The following is an 8,430-nucleotide window of genomic DNA, read 5'->3' as shown; positions in this document are numbered from 1 at the left end:
TGAAGTGCAGTGGTGTGATCTCAGCGTACCGCAACCTCCACCTCCCGGGTTCAAGCAATTCTTGTGCCTTAGCCTCCTGAGTAGCTGGGACTACAGGTGTGTGTCACCATGCCTGGCTAATTTTTTGTATTTTAGCAGAGATGGGATTTCACCATGTTGCCCAGGGTGGTCTCAAACTCCTGAACTCAGGCAATCCGCCTGCCTACCCTGGTTGAGAATCACTGATCTCAAGACAGAAAATGTTTAGGGAAATAATATTCCTTCTTTCTGCTAAGTAGATGATGGACTTAGCCTTTCTGCATCACTGGTGGTGACATCCCCAGGAAGTACAGATGATTAGAATGCAAACACGGCCTTGCAATTAGGGCTTCTCAGTGCCAGGTGACCTTTTCTCTCATGGTGGAAATGTCATTGTCATGTTTCCCTTTTAATTTGTGACTAAGAATGAATGTCATCACCCACAATCTCTTTCTCTTCTGGTTACCAGCCACTATATAAATAACCCAGCTACAGCTACATGTAATTGAATTTCCAAAGACTCCAGACCTATTTAAAGGGAGGCCATCTTTTACTTAAGGAATAACAGAGGTAACACCTGGAGAGGTAATGTCTTTTGCGTGACCAGGGCAATTCCACAAGTATCATCTTAGGTTGAAAATAATTTCTTTTTTTTGAGATGGAGTCTGGCTCTATTGCTCATGCTGGAGAGAGTATCACAATCTTGGCTCACTGCAACCTCTGGCTCTTAGATTCAAATGATTTTCCTGCTTCAGGCTCCCAAGTAGCTAGGATTACAGGCACTCACCAGCACACCCAGCTAATTTTTTTATTTTTAGTAGAGACGGGATTTCTCCATGTTGGCCAGGTTGGTCTTGAACTCCTGACCTCAGGTGATTCATCCCCCTCGGTCTCCCAAAGTGCTAGTATTACAGGCGTGAGCCGCTGAGCCTGGCTTTTTTTCCTCTCTCTAAAAGAATTTGAAATCTGATTTTTTTTTTTTAAGGCAGAGTCTCACTCTTATCACCCAGGCTGGAGTGCAGTGGTGTGATCTCAGCTCACTGCAACCTCCGCCTCCTGGGTTCAAGTGATTTTCCTGCCTCAGCCTCCTGAGTAACTGGGATTACAGGCATGCACCACCATACAATTTTTTGTATTTTTAGTAGAGACAGGGTTTCACCATGCTGGCCAGGCTGGTCTCGAATGCCTGACCTTGTGATCCGCCCACTTTGGGCTCCAAAAGTGCTGGGATTACAGGCCTGAGCCACCGCGCCCAGCCTGGGTGAAAAGAATTTAAAGATAAGTCTTGGCTCTAAACTCAGGAAATCATTGGCTCATTTATTCATTCAGCATAGGCTAAAGTTCTGTGTAAATTTCTACAGTCACAAAGTCAGATAAGACAAGGCTCCTGAGCCCTGGTTAGTGGGAGAAAAAGAACTAAGCAGGCAGGCATTTACGAAGCTTTACTAATAACTAAGGGAGGGGTTTAGAAAATACCAGGAGAGGCCTAGTGCAGTGGCTTATGCCTCAAATCCCAGCATGTGGGGAGGCCAAGGTGGGAGGGTCACTTGAGCACAGGAATTTGAGAACAGCCTAGGTAACATAGTGAGACCTCATTTCTACAAAAAATATAAAACGCAGGCATGGTGGTGTGTACCTATAGTCCACTAGCTACTTGGGAGGCTGAGGTGGCAGGATCACTTGAGCCCAGGAGGTCGAGGCTGCAGTGAGCTGTGACTGCACCACTGCACTCCAGCCTGGGCAACAGAGCAAGATCCTGTCTCCAAGGAAAGAAAAAAAAAAAAAAAAAGGAAGAAGAAGGAAAACACCAGGGGGAGCACAATGGAAGGGACAGGGACCAGAGTACAGCCTGCACAGAGTGTGAATGATATCCTGGTCAAGAGTCTAGGTGATGTTGTGGCCGCAGATAAATGTGAAAATCTGCATCTTATCGCCAACAAAAGTTCATTTCTGTGGGTTGGGCTACTGCCCTCCACCTTGCAGCTGCCCCATCTAAACCACACAGCCTCCAAAGTCTCCTCAGCAGGGAAGAGAACCTGGTTCTTAGATACTCCAGCTTTTAAATACCTTGTCTGATAAGTGATATGCATCACTTCTGCTCATGATCCACTGGCCAGAATTATGAGGCCCCCAATCTAATTGCTAGGGAGGCTAGGGAAGGTGCAGGAGCAAACAGATATTTGGTGAGCATGCTCTCTGAACAGATGATACGTTGGAATTCACAAGGAAGAGGATGGGGGAGGGAACAGAATATGTTTAGGAAGAGGAATAAGGGCATGTGGGAAGTTTGGGGAGCAGTGCTAAGTACCTGCTAGACAGGAGGCTAGATTGGGCTTTAGGCAGGAATTGGGGTGTGGTGAAGACCGCCAATACAATGCCAGGCTGAGGAATTAGGACTTCACCTCCTGGGATTGGGGGACCACTAACCAAGCAGCGATGCAGCTTTCGTCCAGGTCTTTTCCAGCCCATTCCTTTAGCAAGCCCCCGTAGACCTTCAGCAAGACTCATTTTGAGCCATCCCCGGCCTCCAGGCCCTGGAGCTGTCTCAGAATTGTCATAGCTGGTGGCTAAAGCATCCATTCGGGACTTGGGCTGCTCAGGTTTGAATGCCAGCTCTGCAACCTGAGACTTTGGGCAAATTATTTTCCTTCTCTGTCATTTAGTTTCCTCGTCTGTAAGATAAGGATAATAGTAGCTGCTGTTAGGTGATTGTACAGATTACAGGAGTTAAAATGTGTAAGGTGCTCAGAAAAGTACCTGGCATGGAGAAAGTGCTATGTAAATTTTAGAGTTTTTCATCATTTCAGCATTTGCCATCCTCCTTTCCATCAGATTCTTTTTTTCTGTACAGCCCCTGGGATAAAATCTGCAACCAATGGCAACACAAAAAACTCTATCCTCTGTTGTAAAATTTTAGACCAGAATATCAGCAGCTGTGGGACATGCTTGGAAAACTTTTTCCATATTCTTGAAACTGTAGCATAGATAAGGACCATCCTGGCATGATGAGCTGAGCTGAAATTGACATTGCCAGATAAAATACAGTATGCCCAGCTAAAGTTGCATTTCAGATAACAAATAATGTTGTAGTATATCTGATGCAGTATTTGTTACAAATATTTGTTACAGTATTGCATGAGACATACTGATACTAAAACATTTTTCATTGTTTATTTGAAATGCAAATTTAACTGGTGATATGGTTGGGCTCTGTGTCCCTACCCAAATCTCATCTCAAAATGTAATCCCCCCGTGTCAAGGAAGGGAAGTGATTGGGTTATGGGGGTGATTTCCCCCAAGCGGTTCTTGTGATACTGAATTATCCCAAGATATGATGATTTTATAAATGGTAATTTTGCCTGTACTCTCACTCGGTCTCCTGCCATCACCTTGTGAAGAAGGTGCCTGCTTCCCTCTCCGCCATTATTGTAAGTTTCCTAAATCCTCCTCAGCCATGCAAAATTCTGAGTCAATTAAACCTCTTTTGTTTATAGGCAGTTTTGTTTTGTTTTGTTTTGTTTTGTTTTGTTTTGTTTTGAGACAGAGTAAGACTCTGTCACCTAGGCTGGAGTGCAGTGGCATGATCTCAGCTAACTGCAACCTCTGCCTTCCAGGATCAAATGATTCTTTTGCCTCAGCCTCCCAAATAGCTGGGACTACATGTGTGCACCACCGTGCCTGACTAATTTTTGTGTTTTTAGTAGAGACAGGGTTTCACCATGTTGGCCAGGCTGGTCTCGAATTCTTGATCTCAAGTAATCTTCCCACCCTAGCCTCCCAAAGTGCTGAGATTAAAGGTGTGAGCCACCTCATCTGGATGCAATTCTTTACAGCAGTGTGAAAACAGACTAACACAACAAGGTATTCTGTATTTGTATTTGGTAAAGCTGGGACTGGTTAAGAAAAGGTTTCCAACATTTGGTAAGCAGTTGCCATACCCAGCAGCAGAGATGGGGTGTTGAGCATCAGACTGACATTTCCAGCTGCACAGTTGTCATGGGCACTCATAGTTCTGGCTGGGACATAGATTCCCCCAGGGCAGGTAAAGCAGAGCCCCAGCAATGGCCAGAAGACCACAGATACTGGAGGAAATGTGGGGCTGCTGGTGTGGTCAGGGAGCCGCCTCTGCAGACAGTCCTTCAAGAGCCTTTCCCCAAGGCCAGAGCCCTCATGTACCTGGCCTGGAAGCTTACCTGGGCTTCCAGGGTCACAACTGGTCCCACCTGGTCACTCACAGGAGGACAGAGGAGTCCTTCCAGGCACTGTGTCTGTCCCAATGTCCTGGTGGCCACCAAATCTGAAGCAGGGAACAAAGGGAGGCATGTCCTACTCTGGGACTTTGCCGTCCTCCACAAATTCTCATCAAAGGCCCAGAGACCCATCTCTCCAGCTGCAGTATTCGGGCTTAGCCCTCAATGCAGCAGAGCGTGGCATGGTTTGGAGCACCCTATGGCAGGACTACTCCTATATTTGCAGAGCTGGGAAGAGGAGTAAATGAAACATATTGTATTTGGAAACTACATCTTCAGAAACACAAAACTGAAAAATGTATGAAAAGCTCTGACTTTTATTTGGCTAAAAGTTGGCAGGCTATTAAAGACAACTGAATTGAATTATGACTGCACAAGTCTGGGTATCTTGTTGAGAAGCCAGTCACGTTTGCAAGAGTAATAAAATTAAGACATACAAAATTTATAAAATATATGTATTTTCTTTAAAATTTGTTTTTCTTGTATTCTTTCCTGCAAAATTATGTTGATATAGTAAAGATTTTCACATAATTTGTATTCTGTTGGCTGTAATCATCTAAAGCAGATGTTGTCAAACTTTTTCCATAAAGGACCAGATAGTACAAATTTTAGATTTTGTGGGCCATATGGTTTCTGTGAAAGCTACTCAATTCTGCCACTGTAACATGCAAACATCCATAGACAATATGTAAATGAATGCGTTAGTGGCTGCTTTCCAATAAAACTTCATTTACAGAGCAGGCACGCCTGTAATCCCAGCACTTTGGGAGGTCAAGGTGGGTGGATCACTTGAGGTCAGGAGTTCGAGACCAGCCTGGCCAACATGGTGAAACCCTGTTTCTACTAAAAATACAAAAAATTAGCCAGGCATGGTCATGGGCACCTGTAACCCCAGCCTATTTGGAGGCTGAGACAGGAGAATTGCTTAAATCTGGAAGGCAGAGGTTGCAGTGAGATGAGATCACGCCACTGCATCACAGCCTGGGCGACAGAGTGAGACTCTGTCTTAAATAAATAAATAAATAAATAAATAAATAAATACAAATAATAAAATAATAAATTTAATAAAAATAAAACTATTCGTGATTCTAGCTTTTAACATTTATTTAATTGCTGAAACAAAGGATTGGCATTTGCTTCATAAGCATTAGATCCAAACCTAGGTGTTCACAGTTTAAAAGTAATATGAATTATTAATGTTGCAAAATGTTCCTCAGTTCTCATGAGCAATTGTTGCAAATACTGTGCAAATTTGTGAGTGCTTCTGGAGCTATGAATCAGACAGAATATGAAATAAATCAAGAAAATAGATGTCAGCACTGGTTGGAAATGATTTTGCATCATGCAAGAATCTTTTACATTCTGTGCTATGTCAGAGGAGGGATTTAGTACGTTTCCTAACCTGTCTTTTCTTGTTTTTAAAATGTGCTTTCACTTCTCTATCTTCTCCACACTAGGAAGCATCTATTGCTGATGTTGGCGGTGATCCAATGAGAAACTTTCTGGGCACTTGGAAGCTGTCACCTATTGTTTCAAGAATGTGGGGCAAGGTCAGGCATGGTGGCTCACGCCTGTAATCTCCACACTTTGGAAGGCCAAGGTGGGTGGATCACTTGAGCACAGGAGTTCGAGACCACCCTGGCCAACGTAGTGAAACCCCATCTCTACCAAAAGTACAAAAAATTAGCTGGGCGTGGTGGTGCGTGCCTGTAGTCCTAGCTTCTTGGGAAGCTGAGGCACGTGAATAGCTTGAACCCAGGAGGTGGAGGTTGCAGGGAGCTGAGATCATGCCACTGCACTCTAGCCTGGGCAGCAGAGTGAGACTGTCTAAAAAAAAAAAAAGACTGTGGGGCAAGACATGTAGAAAAGCATTTCCTGGGTCAGGATGGGCTCTGTCAACAGGGTGGATACTCATAGTTACAGGTCGCTTACATCAATGCTGATAGGATGCTGAGTGACGGAGCATGCATGTGATATTGGATAAATTAATTTTAATGTTCATGATAAGTCTTTGTTCTCTATAATTTTTCTTTATTAAAATGTTCCGGCTGGGCGCGGTGGCTCATGCCTGTAATCCCAGCACTTTGGGAGGCCGAGGCAAAGGTCAAGAGATCGAGACCATCCTGGTCAACATAGTGAAACCCCGTCTCTACTAAAAATACAAAAAAATAGCTGGGCATGGTGGCGCGTGCCTGTAATCCCAGCTACTCAGGAGGCTGAGGCAGGAGAATTGGCTGAACTCAGGAGGCGGAGGTTGCGGTGAGTCGAGATCGCGCCATTGCACTCCAGCCTGGGTAACAAGAGCGAAACTCCGTCTCAAAAAAAAAAAGTTCCATAATTCTCTTGCGTTGTTTTTATAACCAGAGGATGAACCACAAAGTATTATTTTGTGCATTAATACATGTTCTTTTGTTTGTTTTTGTTTGGTTGAGACGGAGTATTGCTCTGTCATAATACATTTTTTTTTAATTTATTTAATTTTGAGATGGAGTCTCACTCTGTCACCCGGGCTGGAGTGCAGTGGTGCCATCTCAGCTCACTGCAACCTCCACCTCCTGGCTGGGTTCAAACAATTCTTCTGCCTCAGCTTCCTGAGTAGCTGGGAATATAGGCACACACTGCTATGCCCAGCTAATTTTTGTATTTTTAATAGAAACAGGGTTTTTCCATGTTGGCCAAGCTGGTGTCGAACTCCTGATCTCAAGTAATCTGCCTGCCTCGGCCTTCCAAAGTGCTGGGACTACAGGCTGAGCCATTGTGCCTCGTGCCCTGCCATAATACGTTTTTGTTTGTTTTGAGACGGAGTCTCACTCTGTTGCCCAGGCTGGAGTGACGTGGCACCATTCTGGCTCACTGCAACCTCCACCTCCTGGGTTCAAGCAATTCTTTTGCCTCAGCCTCCTGAGTAGCTGGGGCTACAGGAGCCCACCACCATGCCCAGTTAATTTTTATGTTTTTAGTAGAGATGGGGTTTTGCTATTTTGGCCAGACTTGTCTCAAACTCCTGACCCCAAGTGATCTACCCACCTCAGCCTCCCAAAGTGCTGGGATTATAGGTCTGAGCCGCCGCACCTAGCCAATACATTTATTTAAAAAAATATGTTTGTAGGCTGGATGCCAGGCTCACAACTGTAATCCTAACACTTTGGGAGACCACGGTGGGTGGATTGCTTGCACCCAGGAGTTCAAGATAAGCCAGGGCAACATGGCAAAACTTTGTTTCTACAAAAAAAGAAAAAGGCCAGGTGCGGTGGCTCATGCCTATAATCCCAGCATTTTGGTGAGGCCGAGGCAGGTGGATCATGAGGTCAAGAGTTCGAGACCATTCTGGCCAATGTGGTGAAATCCCATCTCTACTAAAAGCACAAAAATTATCTGGATGTGGTGGCACACACCTGTAGTCCCAGCTACTCGGGAGGCTGAGGCAGGAGAATCGCTTGAACCTGGGAGGCGGAGGTTGCAGTGAGCAGAGATTGCACCATTGCATTCCAGCCTTCATGGCACAGTGAGAGTCCATTTCAAAAAAAAAAAACAAAACTATCGGAGTGTGGTGACACATGCTTGTAGTCCCAGCTACTTGCGAAGCTGAGGTAGGAGAATTACCTGAGCCCTGAGAGGTAGAGGTTACAGCAAGTCACTGCACTCCAGCCTGGCAGCAGAGTAAGATCCTGTCAAAAACCCACAAAACAAAAACAAAACAAAACAAAAAAAAAAATTAAAAGATAGAGAAAGAAAAGAAAAAGAAAACCTATCTATCTAGCTTGAGGGCCTCCTCCTCAATATCTTCCTGATCTTGGCAGCTGGAAGGTTCTTCCCCAGAGGCCTTTGTTTGCACAAGACAGGCCTTTGTTTGCTTCTAAAAAACTCTATCAATCTAGAAACCAGAATCTTTCCTATAGCTTTGCAGAGGCTGTAAATGTGTGGCTGAAGCAAACCATGAGTCTCCTTACCCAGTATCTACCCTTTTAGACCTTTCTGGAGGGGCCCCTGGAGCTAGCTTGAGGTGACATCAGGCTCATCACAGCTTAGGGGAGAGTTGGTCTCCAGAAGGCCATTTCTAGTGTTTTCTGGAGTGATATGCTAAGGGAGGGTAGATGCAATGGACTGTATCGAACAATGTACAGTGTAAAGGGTAGGCATTTAAGGCTCTGCACTTGAGTTA

The sequence above is a fragment of the Saimiri boliviensis genome, chromosome 2 (assembly GCF_048565385.1).
Source record: "Saimiri boliviensis isolate mSaiBol1 chromosome 2, mSaiBol1.pri, whole genome shotgun sequence".
In the NCBI taxonomy this organism is placed as follows: domain Eukaryota; kingdom Metazoa; phylum Chordata; class Mammalia; order Primates; family Cebidae; genus Saimiri; species Saimiri boliviensis.
The sequence above is the reverse complement of the archived record's forward strand: the minus strand, read 5'-3'. Positions refer to the sequence as shown.